This window comes from Pelodiscus sinensis, chromosome 10 (genome assembly GCF_049634645.1).
Source record: "Pelodiscus sinensis isolate JC-2024 chromosome 10, ASM4963464v1, whole genome shotgun sequence".
Taxonomy (NCBI): domain Eukaryota; kingdom Metazoa; phylum Chordata; order Testudines; family Trionychidae; genus Pelodiscus; species Pelodiscus sinensis.
The window spans coordinates 17,700,917-17,715,849 of record NC_134720.1 but is presented as its reverse complement, the minus strand read 5'-3'; the positions used below and the strand labels follow the sequence as shown (position 1 = coordinate 17,715,849).

Sequence of the window (14,933 nt, the reverse complement as noted above, 5' to 3'; positions counted from 1 at the left end):
CACAATATGAGAGATGGGTAAAACGGACCATTTTTAATTCACTTCTTTTTGTTAAACTCCAGTATTTTTATGAAAATACTTACTGTACAAAAAATAAAAATACAATTGATCTGAATTCTTTATGGTTGCTTATCCCTGCTAACTGGTGCTTCTATAACTCTCTTTCTACGCAAATTGTTTCCTAAGGTTTAATTTGTTCAATTGATGGGCTTATGATTTCCAGGAGCATTAATACAAGCTACACAAAATCTACTGTGCCTGACTAATTTAAGTATTTCTAGTATGTCCAGGAGCATAATCTATGGGCTAAATCCTGCTCATAAAATATGCTTAAATAATCCCTCTGACATCAAATGACTGGCTGCTCCATTTGCAACCATAAGAGTTAGTGAGGGGTTGAGAAGGCAGACAAACGGGAGAGCAGATTTTCTACAATGATGCCAAGGTTTCAGTAGCTTTTTCTATCCTTGATGACCATATATTCCTTCCATGGCCTACATTTGCTACTCACTCACTTCTAAGGCATGACCATCAACAAGGTGAAGCATAGGATTTTAAAAGTAACTCTAATGGAATTAACAAATCATTTGCATTTTTATTTTCTATGGTCTATGAACAAATAGCATTAAAAACACGCTTGGGGAAATATTAAAAAAAGACTTAAAATCATAACAGTTAATTATTATTCTGCCCACTTATACAAAGCCTGCCAATCATTTTTAAAAATTTTATTTGATGAAATATTTCCTCCAGAATTCCTTGCTTCATATTTATGCCCAAAAGTATTCTTATGTCATATTCCTGATTTATAAACATTATAATGGAAATGCTGGCTCTTCTGAACTTCAGCATTGATGTCTTGAGCACTGTAATGTAAATACAATATTAACTATCTATATAATATGGAGAAGGGAGAGAGATTTACCAAAAGTCTATCTACAACTATACACAAAATTGTTCACTGTACCTTGAACAAAGATCATAGAATAACAGAACATTAGAACTGGAAGAGACCTCGAGAGGCCACAAAGTCTGGTCCCCTATCCTCACGGCAGGACCAAGCACCATCTAGATCATCCCTGATAGATGTTTATCTAACCTGCTTTTAAATATCCTCAATGATGGAGATTCCACAACCTGCCTAGGCAATTTATTCCAGTGCTTAAACAACCTGAAAGCTAGGAACTTTTTCCTAATGTCCAACTCAAACCTCCCTTACTGGAATTTAAGCCCACGAGAATTACCCATCCCATTGAGATGGTAGATGTACACGTGGCCTCCTCCCACCCTGCCATTCCTGCGGGGGAAGGGGGGAAGGGGTAAGGAGGCTTGGGCCACTTGCCACCTCCCTTCCCACTGCTCTGGGGCAGGGGAGGCTTGGGCCGCCTCGGGCCATGGTACCTCCTCCCTCCTTGCTGTTCCTGAGGGCAGGCAGGCTCAGTCTGCGTGGCCTTTTCCCTGCCCACTGCTCCTGGGGATGGGAGAAGTTGGGGCCATGCATCCTCTTCCCACCCCATTGCTCTGGAGATGCTGGGGGGGGGCGGAGTGCATGTGAGCTCTTTCCCTCCCTGTGGTATGGTGGGGAGGGGGGGACCAACACTCGGCATGCTGCTCCTCCTTCTCCCCTCTCCATGGTCAGGGCAAGACCTCAGCGGAGGGGGCAGGGCTGTTGATGGTGCTGTGGCTTACCTCCCTCAAATCTTCTCAAATGTTCTCAGTGACAATGTGATGGACACCTTTCCTTCTATAATAGTATATAGATTACTTCTTATCCTATCATCAGATGTTAAGGAGAATAATTTTTCTCCCTCTTGCTTCTAACATCCTTTTAGGTACTTGAAAGCTGTTATCATGATACCTGGCTATATTTTGGATCTGTTCATATTTTAGTCAGTTGATGAACTTTATGAGAAAAATAACATTTTCTTTACAAAATCCATCAAGAAAACATTAATGTGAAGACACCTTTATCATTTCTAATGAGCAGGTATGCTATATCTTATGGAATCATTAAGATATGGTGTGAATTACTGTCAGTTTACAAGCTTGCTACTGTGAAGAGAAAGGAGTAAAAGGATTTTAATGATACAGAGAGTCTTTTCATCACCTAGCTTTAAAGTTTTTTGGAGTCACGGCAACCAATTTAAAAAAAAAAAACTATTACAAAACAATTCCAAGCTGATTATTCACATAAAGAATATTCAAAGTTACCATAAGTGTCAATCTCAAAATCTACCAACTTCCCTTCGAACTTTTAGACTATGTACCTTAATAGAGAAATATTGTAAGAGGGAAGGCAATCCCTGCTTTGTAACCCAAAGAGCTATATTGGAAAAGCACTGAAGAATAGTTTTCATCAATATTACACGACACAGGCTTTTCAGGGACATTCAGCATGAGATGTCTGCCACCAAGCCTTGTTTATGAATTCTTAGAGAGCCAGGGTAATGCAAGGAGCCATGTGCAAAAATGTGATGTTGCAGGGCTTTATTCATTTAACATTTACACATAAGTATAGTAGAAATGTTTCTACAAACTGAAAACATATGCTTCCTGTAATGCCACGTTATTGGGCAAGTGGAAGAGGAGAACAACTATCAGAAATTCAATCAAAATACAAGCAGTCGTGGGAAGAACTAACTGCCTTCTTCAAAGTTCTGAGTGTCTATTTTCCAATAAAACCAATGGAAATAGAGAAGTGTACTGTGCTCTGATCGATTCAGTTCCTAAGTAATAGCAAATGTGCCTAGGGAAGTTATGGAAAGAAAATATGTAACTTTACCAAAGCTCCATCATCTTATTGCAACATTCAAAAGAACTAGTTCACCATATCTTTCAACTGCTACTGTAAATACTTAGATTATTTTAGTGAAAGCCTTTTATATTTGTGACTTCTTATTTCTGGTTGAATACAACCACTTGAAATTTCACACACTGACAAAGTCATCCCTTAGTTACAGAAAAAGCGCTCCAGTTGCACGTGACACAATGAGGCTAAAAACCACTTCAGTTCACTTTACGGAGCAGCATTAGTACTTCTTACTTGATGCAAATGATTCTTCTGAATGTCACCTCTTATTTCTATTATCAGCTGAATCAAATGGCAGCAATTTTCTGCAAACAAATGGAGCTGTGGAAATACTCAAAGGCAATTTAAAACAGATTGATTAAGCAATGAGACCCAACAGGCAATCAATTTTGCATGATGCTATAAGGGAATCTGACTAAAGAGTGAAAGAGGTGCAATGCAATGCTCTGTTCCTGCAAACAGTTGCTACTGTGCAAAATACTAATTATCAGAAGGCACCTCAGTGAAATCACTTTTTTCAATGACACCACCTCTAGCCGTAACCATTATAGCAAGCAGTGTTTTCCAAGACAGACTCTTCCTGTCAATTTGGAGAGTCAGTGTAAATTGCCAATCACTTCACTAGGAGCTATCTACACCAGCTACAAACCTGCCCTGAAATGTCTCAGGGCTGAGCTGCCCAAAAGCTGGTCTACATTAGCTAGTATTTGCTGGTTAGCACTAAGGACAGGTATTTTAGGGTATGTCTACACTACCCTCCTAGTTCAAACTAGGAGGGTAATGTAGGCATACCGCACTTGCAAATGAAGCCCGGGATTTGAATTTCCCGGGCTTCATTTGCATAAGCGGGGAGCCGCCATTTTTAAAACCCCGCTGGTTCGAACCCCGTGCAGTGCGGGTACATGGGGCTCGAACTAGGTAGTTCGGACTAGGATTCCTATTCCGAACTACCGGTACACCTCGTTCCACGAACCGGTAGTTCGGAATAGGAATCCTAGTCCGAACTACCTAGTTCGAGCCCCGTGTAGCCGCGCTGCACGGGGTTCGAACCAGCGGGGTTTTAAAAATGGCGGCTCCCCGCTTATGCAAATGAAGCCCGGGAAATTCAAATCCCGGGCTTCATTTGCAAGTGCGGTATGCCTACATTACCCCGCTAGTTCGAACTAGCGGGGTAGTGTAGACATACCCTTATATATTTGGAATACTACAATTAGGCTAATAGGACTATAATCAGATGGGATTAATCAATGTAGTTGCCATAGCATTGGCAGAGCTAAGTCACTTTACCCCAGTCAGGCCCGCCGAAGGAGGATGGGAAGCAGAAAGGGAACAATTGCCCCAAGCCTGATGATTCAAAGGGGCCTGGGCTCCAGCCACCATTACTGTGGCAGTAACGGTGGCTGATGCTCCAGACCCTTTCAATGGCTGCCAGAGGCCCATATGGCACTGTGGAAGGGCATGGTCCAGATAGTGCCGAAAGCTAGCTGCCCAGCCCCATTCCTTCCACCCAAGGTCCCCACAGCCCTTCCACAATTCCAGAGCCATTCCCCCAACACCTTGTTTTAATGATGTCACCTCTGGCCATAAACATTATAGAAAACAGTGTTTTCCAAGTCAAACTCTTCCTGTCAATTTGGAGAGTCAGTGTAAATTGCCATTCACTTCACTAGGAGCTATCTACACCAGCTACAAACCTGCCCTGAAATGTCTCAGGGCTGAGCAGCCCAAAAGGGGCCTGGTGAGGTATTGGCCCATTTGAAGATTTGGTGTCAATTTATTTCTTAAGATTTTATAGAAAATAATTTTTTTCCACTTGTCAGCCTAGATTTCATATATTCCACTCCCCTATCCCTTCCTGGAGAGCTTCTGCTCTGTGGTTATCTAAAAACTAATAAATCCTAAAAATGAAAAGTAGATTGGATCAAACTATACGCTCATGCAGGCCAATATTAGGCCCAAACCACTGTTATTCGATATTTATCAGTAACACTGATGCACAGTCAGAAAAACAATATGCTAATATTTTCCATGACCTTGTAGAATATTTGTCTTCACCTTGTTTTGTAATATTTCAAGAAAAATAAAGTGTAAGGCAAAGTAACCTCATCTTGAAGATGGTTCTACTTTACTTAAATGACAAGTGGGGATAATTTCAGTTTCAAAATGTTACTAATACATTATTAATTTACTGTATACACTCAAGCATTAGCCCATTTGTTCCTAAGCTGACCACTATCCCCCAAATTAAAAAAAAATTGTAAACATGCAATGACCCATACATATATTGGCTGTTCGCAAACTTCTGGTCCCAGCTCATCAGAGTAAGCTGCTGGCGTATAGGGTTGTTTTGTGTACCTGGAGTGTCTGCAGGCACAAAGCCTCTCAGCTCCTGTTGGCTGCCATTCACTGTTCCCAGCCAATGGGAGCTGCAGGAAGCAGCACAGACCATGCTGGCCGCCACTTCCTGCCACTCCTGTTACCTGGAGCTGAGGGGCTCCAGGTCTGCAGACACGCCAGGTACATAAAACGTCCCAGCACGCTAGTGGTTTATCCTGCTGGGCTGGGCCCTGATCGACTCCCCCAATCCCCATTAAAAAAATGTGAAACCCAATGACCTGTTCATAAGTTGACCCCCTGCTCTTTACTCTGCCATTTTTAACTTAAAAAAAATTGGCTTATGAGCGAGTATATACTTCAATTTTAAGACCAAAGGCAGAATGCTCCCCTCCAGGCCATAGAACATAAGAGGAAACATTCTGTGGTGACTATAACGGTGCTACATTTATCTGAACTGTCTCATGCCATCTACTATTCTACATCACTGCCAATGGAACTCGATGGACTGCAGCTCACGGGCCCATATACTTGTTAAAAACCTGCTCATTGTTTTGTATAAACCTCAGGCACTGATCCTGCAATGTGTACTGTGTGCACAGAAAGCAGCACACACGTGGAGACATGGTGAAGTACCCATCCTGAGATAATATCATTTTATGTAAGGCAAATCATATATTTTTATGGGCAGTTTGAAAATTATACCTGGGACAAGGCAAAACTTGAAGAAATAGTTGTGCAATCCTGCACGAAAACTGTGGAAGGAGTTAAATGCTCTGTTTACCCATATTAACAGTAGACAACATACACTGTAAAGGGGGCTCATCACCTATTATTTGAAAGACATGATATTATACCGCTGTTATCTCAGTCAGATGGTTGGAATTAGCAAGAGCCAGAGAAGCCCTGTGTTACATGAGTTTCTTGAATCACATATCTGAAGGTAAATCTTTTCACAGACAAATGTTGAATTTTAAAAACTGAGTATCATTAGGGAAAGTGTCTTTATGGGTCAATAATTCTAAACTCAAAATAGTTCATACAATGTACATTTCTCAAAATAATTTGCTGCTTTAAATATTTATGGATACCCCTTCAGAGAGATTTCCATAAAGGAGTTCAAATGCTTGAACCACTTTTATATGTCATTGCATTTCAATATTCAGAAACGTGTACTTTCCATATTTATTTCATCTTCTCATTTGATGAGAAAGATGGCAGCTAAAATCTCTGCCACAGCACATATTTTAAAATAATTGACATGTATGATTTAAACATTATGAAAGATCTCTTAATAGGTGAATGGAACAGGGTTTGATGTGATTTGTGGTTCTGGAAGATCTGTAAGCTCTAAACAACCTGAGAAAACCAGCTAATCAGCCATAGTTTAGACCAAACTAATCTGACAATCGGAGCTAGGGAAAATGTTTTACCTAAAAAGCTATCATTGCAACAAATATACTTTATGTGGCCAGCCTGCCACAAGCTGCTTAAATGCACATTAATTCTAGGTCATGTTGCCTTCTTACTGCAATGCTAACTGACAAACAGCAAAATCATTTTAAAGGTGGCAAACAAGAAGTAGTGTGAAAGAACTGCAAATGAGGGCTGCATTGCTAACCATTTCTCTGTAATCTGAAATGTATAAACTAATAATCCAGGTTTTATTCATTCTTTTATTTCTGTCTGCCATAAACCTAAAACCTTTAAAAGTCATTCTAAGCATAGAACTCTGTTAATCTGAGGAATACATTTTTCTGCTCACAGCATCTAAACAAATAAATGTGCATAAATCTGCAGGATAAATCATTTGGGGGTGGATTTTAAAAATACTTAAAGTTGGCATTACTCTCCTCTCACTGACGTCAATGAAAGCTTTACTACTGACTCCAGAAAGAGCAGAGTTAGGACAATGCCAAGCCTATTTGAAAATCCTACATCTAACCTTTGTGCCTCAGTGTATTTATCTGTAAGTTAGGGATAAAATTTTACTCATCTTTATAAGGCACTTCAAAATCTTGGAATGGATTCTTCTTCGTAACGTCTGAGTATTATACTTACCTCTTTGATGTGCAGTTATTTGTCTGCTCAGTGAAGACCATGGTGTACAAAGCTTTTAAAAAACACCACAAAGGAAATAAACAGGGTATAAATATTGCAAAATGAAATATTCAATGCTTTAAGAAATTATATTTATAACAAACAATTATGAATATATTACACTGCCAATAAAAGCCTTTTCCTGATCTTCATTAAGCTTGTGGCTTGTCAAGTCCCTCTTTATCTGGTTGCTAATTAAGCAGAAGTTTGCTTTTCATATCAATTTTTAATATTCATTTCTTACAGTTAAGTGAGAATTGGAGCATCCGGCTTGCTCAATTAAAAGCAGTTCTGACCTAGTTCCATGCAAAATCAATGGAGAGTTTCAGAAACCACCCAACACTCCAGGAGACAAGACTGAAATACATCTAAATATTAATTTAGCACATGTGCCCATGGAATGGATCATTGCAGAACTAGCAGAGAGGCACCCCCACTTTGACACACTGGCAGCCTATAGGCATATGCATTGCCTTTTTTCTAGCCAATAGATATCATTGAATTTGGTACCACCAGTAACCCATGCACATGCCTGACTCTGCCATTGTTCAAATTCTGGCTCCACTCCTAGAATGAGTTTTTACTCACATATAAATACAGTGGAGATATACTCCCTCTGCTAGCAGACAGAATAGGGAAAATCTTGGAAGATAAGAATTGACTGATCTTCTGTAGCTATCTCAGGCTATGTCTACAATGGGAAATTATCTTGAAATAATAACTCCCAAAATAACTATTTTGAAACAGGTCATCCACACTACAAGGCACCATCGAAATAGTGCAGAATTACATTGAAATAGCACGTCCACACTGATTGGAGCCTGAATTGCAAGCAGGAAGGGTATGTCTACACTACCCCGCTAGTTCGAACTAGCGGGGTAATGTAGGCATACCGCACTTGCAAATGAAGCCCGGGATTTGAATTTCCCGGGCTTCATTTGCATAAGCGGGGAGCCGCCATTTTTAAAACCCCGCTGGTTCGAACCCCGTGCAGCGCGGCTACACGGGGCTCAAACTAGGTAGTTCGGACTAGGATGCCTATTCCGAACTACCGGTACACCTCGTGGAATGAGGTGTACCGGTAGTTCGGAATAGGCATCCTAGTCCGAACTACCTAGTTCGAGCCCCGTGTAGCCGCGCTGCACGGGGTTCGAACCAGCGGGGATTTAAAAATGGCGGCTTCCCAGCTTATGCAAATGAAGCCCCAGAAATTCAAATCCCGGGCTTCATTTGCAAGTGTGGTATGCGTACATTACCCCGCTAGTTTGAACTAGCGGGGTAGTGTAGACATACCCGAAGTGGTCAAGGCCATCAATGCCATCCTGCTGTGGAGGGTCATCACCCTAGGCAATGTGGACCCCATTATCACTGGCTTTCCTGCCAGAGACTTCCCCAAAGGTGGGGGAGCAATTGACAGCACCCACATTCCTATCTGATCCCCAACCACCGTGCCTCCAAATATATAAATAGGAAGAGGTATTTTTCCAACCTGCTCCAGGCCCTTGTGGACCACAAGGGATGGTTCACAGACATTTATTTACATTGGCTGGTCGGGAAGGCACATAATGCTTGCATCTTCCAAAACTTAAGCCTCTTCCACAGGGTTGCACACCGATACTTTTTTCTCCGATGGCACCATCAGAGTTGGACATGCCCATGTACATTCTGGGTGATGCAGCTTACCCCTTGCTCCCTGGCTTATGAAGCCCTATAAGGACATCCTGGACCCCACCAAAGAGACCTTCAACACCCGTCTGAGCAGGTGCCGCATGGTGATGGAAGGTACCTTCGTCAATCTCAAGGGGAAGTTCCAGAGTCTCCTCAGCTGCCTGGAACATCCCCCAGGTGGTGGCAGCCTGCTGTGTGCTCCACAACTTTTGTTAGAACAAGGGGGAGACTTTCCTGCCAGGATTGGGGGGGAGGGGCAGAGACAGAGCAGCTGGCCAGGGCTTTTGAGCAGCTGGGCACTACTGCCATTTGGTGAGCCCATCGGGGACTTTGCTCATCTGGGAGACCTTGAGGGAAAGTTTCAGCCAAGGCCACCTGTGAGACTCTCCCCTGGACCTCCCCACAAGGGGCCTCTGCATTGTCCCGGTTTGCCTTTCCTTCCCCTGCCCTCCCTTCCCTCCTCCCTTGCAGACCAAATAATAAAGCCTATTTTATTTGGAAAAACAACTCTGATATTTTTATTATACAACAGGGAAGGGACTAGAGAAAGAACCTAGGAGGGGAAGGAAGGGGAAGAAAGGCAGGAAGAGGGGTTCACCAAGGGGCTGAGACTGGTGCCTGCCTCGGGTACCTCGTGAAGCTTCGGCCCACTGGCACATCCCCATCCTTGTGGAGGCTGACAACAGGCATGTTCTGGCCGGAGTCAAAGATGGAGCAGAGGGAGAGGTGACTGCCTCCCACCCCCTCCCCAGAACAGCATCCAGCTGCTCATAGTAGCAGCAGGTCTGTGACATCGGAGTGGGAACTTTGTTCACTGGCCTTCTTGTAGGACTGCTGTAGTTCTTTAATTTTCATCAGCCCTGGTCCAGGATGCGGCTGAGCCCCATCTAGGTGTACACATCAGCATTGCACCAGCTGGTGTGGAGATCCTCGAGGTTTGTCTCTTCACCCCAGACTTCGATGAGATCCAGGATCTCTGTATCAGTCCTGGCTGGTGTCCTCTTTCACTCCCGGCTGGGGGCTTCTGAGGTGGCTGCAGGTATACTGGTAGCCGTGGGGGACTCAGAGGGAGTGCTGGGGGTTGGACATGGCTCAAAGTCAGGCTGCTGTGTGGCATGTAGCTAGCAGAGACCATATTGTGCCACAAGCCCTTTTGCCTGCAGCTTTAAAGTCTGCCTGCAGCTTTAAAGTCTGAAGGAAATTGGGAGCCATGGAGTTGTCAGGTGTGTGTTCAGCTGAGTGGCCAAAAGAACAGCTATGAGAGACCCCTGGAGGCAAATTATTTCAAAATAACAGCAGCTGAGCATCCACACTAACACTATTTCAAAATAACAATCTTAAAATAAGCATTATACCTTATGACAAGCAGGAGTTATTATTTTGACATAATGGGTACGTCTAGATTACAGCCCTCTTTCAACAGAGGAATGTAAATTAGGCACTTCGAAACTTCAAATGAAGCCAGGATTTGAATTTCCCGTGCTTCATTTGCATACTCACGTAATGGTGCTCCTTCAAAAAAGCGTTATTTTGAAAGTGAAACTGCGGTATAGACGCGATTCTTTCGAAAAGGGAAGGTTTTTTCGAAAGATCCTGTAAATCAAGGGATTTGAATTCTATTAATGTCCTTCCCTTTTCGAAAGAACCGCATCTAGACCACAGTTTTACTTTCAAAGTAGCGCTTTTTTGAAAGAGCACCATTACGTGATTATGCAAATGAAGTGAGGGAAATTCAAATCCCAGCTTCATTTGCAATTTCCAAGTGCCCAATTTACATCCCTCTGTCAAAAGAGGAATGTAATTTAGACACAGCCAACAAGCCTGTTATTTTGAAATAATTTCAAAATAATGGGCTTGCTAATGTGGATGCTCACCTTATCATTTTGAAATAGAGGGGGTTCATTTCAAAATAACTCCTCAGTGTAAACATGCCCTAAAGGTTTACAAGTGGGGAATTTTATGGGGATATAAGATATTAAAGGAGGGCAGTGGGGTGTGGTGAGTAGTTCATAGCCCTAGGTGGGCTGAATTTATAGAAAACAAAAAGTAGAAATAGGATGATAATTTTGTGAAAACAAAGGATTAGTAAAATAAGCATTAGGGTAATACAAAAATAGAAGTTAGACAAGAACCCAAAGCTGAAATGTAAAAATAATTAAACAATGAGGGAAGGACATTCATAGAATTAGTCAGAAAACAGGTAACGTTTCTAAAGTAGAAAAACAGATACATTTAAAATAGGTAAATCACTTTCAAAACGGAAAAAATAGAGCCAGAATCTGGCAACTTGGCTCCTATTGAGTAAGCTCCTTATTTCATAACTGTGATAGCTTCAAAGTGGTGACAATGACTTTAGTGGGACTGTTTGTGGAGTAAGGTACTCTTCAGTGGGCATAAGTGTGTGAAATTTGCCCCACAGAAATTTTAAAAAGATATGGGTTACAATAAATAAGACCAGAGACAAGGTTAAAAAAAACCCCAGCAAATGTAAAGACCTAACTCATAAAGTGTACATTAAACCCCATTAATCACCTTTCTTGTTTATTACATGTCTATCTTTATCATCATTTCTGTGACTTTTTTTTTTTTTACTCCATCTTCCATGTGTTTAGTTTTGCTAGCAAAGTATGTCCTACTGAAATCAAGTTGGGCATATATGCCTTTTTTAGGAATGGGGTCTTATACTTTGAGGCAGGTACTATGTCTTTCTCTGTCTGCAGATGACCTGGTTACCCGTCTGGCCTTAAACTCTATGACTCTTATAGCAGAAAACAGAGATTGGTCTTTTCACACTGTAACAATAAGAAGAGTTGTGAACTCATCCAGGGGTAGTTCTGTTGGGGGTGAATATAATTCATATTCTACTGAGAGAAAGTACTGCTGGAAATTACTTTGAATATATAGTGGTTTACACTGTTCTGAAAATAACTGGTTGGTTGTGGGATGTTTCCATGGATACATGTATTATCCTAGGGCTCATACAATGTTCGGCTATTTTAGGAATATCAAACCTCATGCTTCAGGATTTAAGCCTGCATCTAACTATTTGAGACTTAATGTGGACTGCAGATGATTCCACCATTGTCTACTGCAAGGCTCCCTTGCACCTACTAGGGGGCAGGCTGTTCTAGATTGGATTTTTTTAAAATAGGGAGGAACTGGATGAGAATTTAGAAGTGGAAGGCAGCTCGCATGAAAGTGATCATGAAATGATAATTCATGATTCTAATGAATGGTTGAAGGGAGAACAGCAAAATAAAGACAAGAAGGCAGACCTCAGTAAACTCAGGGAGCTGGTAGGTAAGGTCCAATTGGAGGCAAATTGAAGAGGAAAAACAATTGAAGACAGTTGGCAGTTTTTCAAAGAGACACTATTAAGGGTGCAAGAACACACTATTCCACTTCATAGAAAAGATAGGACATATGGCAAAAGAACACTTTGGCTTAACTAGGAAATCTTGAATGGTCTAAAAATAAAAAAGGAGTCCTATAAAATTGGAATCTAGCTCAAAGTGCAAAGGATGAATATAACAAATGACTCAAGTATGTAGAAGTAAATGAGAAAGGTGAAGGCACAGAAGGAGCTCAATCTAGCTAGAGACACAAAGGGTAACAAGGAAACATTCTACAAATATATTAGAAGCAAGAGGAAGACCAAGGACAGGGTGGGCCCATTGCTCAATGAAGAGGGGAAAACAACAACAGAAAATGTGGAAATGCCAGATCTGTTTAACAACTTCTTTGTGTTGGTTTTCACCAAGAAGGTTGGTGGCAATTGAACACCTAACATAGTGAATGCCAGTGAAAACTGGGTAGGTTCCAAAGTTAAAATAGGAAAAGAACAAGTTAAAAATTACTTAGAAAAGTGAGATGTTTTCAAGTCACCAGGGCCTGACGAAACGCATCCTAGAATACTCCAGGAGCTGATTGAGGAGGTATCTGAGCCTTTAGCTATCATCTTTGAAAAGTCATGGCAGATGGGTGAGATTCCAGAAGATTGGAAAGGGGCAAATATAGTACCCATCTATAAAAAGGGAAATAGGAACAACCCAGGAAACAATAAACCAGTCAGCTTAACTTCTGTGTCAAGAAAGACAATGGAGTAAAAAATTAAGGAATCTATCTCCAAATCTCTTGAAGATAATAAGGTGAAAGATTTACAAGAGCTGAAGAGAAACCCAGTCAGCATGGATTTGTCAAGAACAAATCATGTTGAAACCAACCTGATATATATCAAAGAAAGCTAACAAGCCTTGTGGATAAGGGAGAAGCAGTAGATGTGGCATATCTACACTTTAATAAAGCATTAGGTACAGTCTCGCATGACTTCTTATCAATAAACTAAGGAAATACAACCTAGATGAGGCAACTATAAGGTGGGTGCATAACTGGTTGGATAATTGTTCTCAGAGAGTAGTTATTAATGGTTCACTATCATGATGAAAGGACATAAGTGAGATTTTGCAGAGATCGGTTTTGAGACTGGGTTCTGTTCAATATCTTTATCCATGATTTAGATAATGGCATAGAGAGTATGTTTATAAAGTTTACAGATAATACCAACATGGGAGGAACTGCTAGTACTTTGGAGGACAGGGTCATATCAAACTGGAGGAATGGTCAGTCTGAGGTAAATAGGATGATGTTCAATAAGGAGAAATGCAAAGTACACCACTTAAGAAGGAACAATGAGTTTCATACATACAAAGTGGGAAGTGACTGTCTAGGAAGGAGTACTGCAGACAGGGATCTATGGGTCATAGTGGACCACAGAGTCAAAAGTGTGACACTATTGCAAAAAAAAAAAAAGCAAACATCATTCAAGGATGCATTAACAGGAGTGTTGTGAGCAAGACACGAGAAGTAATTCTTTCCCTTTACTCTGCACTGATTAGGCTTGGAGAAGGTCTTGAGAAGAGCAACAAAAATAATTAAAGGTCTATATAACATGACCTATGGAGGGAAGACTGAAAAAACTGTTTTTTTTAGTTTGGAAAAGAGAATACTGAGAGGGGACATGATAGCAACTTTGAAGTACCTGAAAGGATGTTACAAGAAGGAGGGAGAAATATTGTTCTCCTTAATATCTGATGATAGGACATGAAGCAATAGGCTTAAATTGCAGCAAGGAAGGTTTAGGTTGGATATTAGGAAAACCTCTCTCACTATCAGGGTGGTTAAGCCTTGGAACAAATTGGTTAAGGAGGTTGTGGAATCTCCATCATTGGAGATATCTGTCAGGGATGATCTAGCTGTTGGCTTGGTACTGCTATGAGGGCAGGGGACTGGACTTGATGACCTCTTAAGATCCCTTCCAGTTCTCGTATTCTATGAAGCATCTTGTAATGTCCACAGGGAGAGAATACTGGACCACAGGTGTAATCCAGTCTGTTCCTAAGTCATCAGAGTGGAAGATTTTTTCCATCAACTTGCTGTTTGAATGAAGAATTGATATTAACATTCACACTGAATAAAAGAACTTGGTTGGTGTCTACGCTCATTCAACTATATTTATTGTTCCCAACACTGTTCTTCACACACAACATTCCATTGGACTGAATCTTGGTAAGCACAGGGTCTGTTCCAATCAATGAAATAATAAGTCTTGAACAAACATTTTCTACTTTTATTTTCTTAAAAGTAAAAACACCTGAAAATATGTTGATTGATGGAGTGAAAAAGCAGGACAACCTGGGACCCACAAAAGAAAGTGATGTTGACTTAGTAAAGCTGAACTAGAGGATCACTTTAACAAAATGGGGAATGCACACAATTCCTGGGTAGAAGTTTAAAATATCACTTGGAAATGTAGTCTCTTTCAATAGAAACAAGTGGCATAATGGAACTGTTGAACATTTTTGTTGAAGGTTTCTTATACAAAGTAGAAACAAAATACAGGACTATGTAGCACTTTAAAGACTAACAAGATGGTTTATTAGATGATGAGCTTTCGTGGGCCAGACCTACTTCCTCAGATCAAATAGTGGAAGAAAATAGTCACAGCCATATATTCCAAAGGATA

General features: G+C 41.1%; 1 protein-coding gene across 2 annotated transcripts in view; it reads right to left on the bottom strand.

The window, feature by feature from the left end:
- The window catches only part of NYAP2 (neuronal tyrosine-phosphorylated phosphoinositide-3-kinase adaptor 2), a 230,593-nt gene that overhangs the window by 55,949 nt on the left and 159,711 nt on the right, over positions 1 to 14,933 (bottom strand). The gene's annotated exons all lie outside the window — the stretch shown is intronic.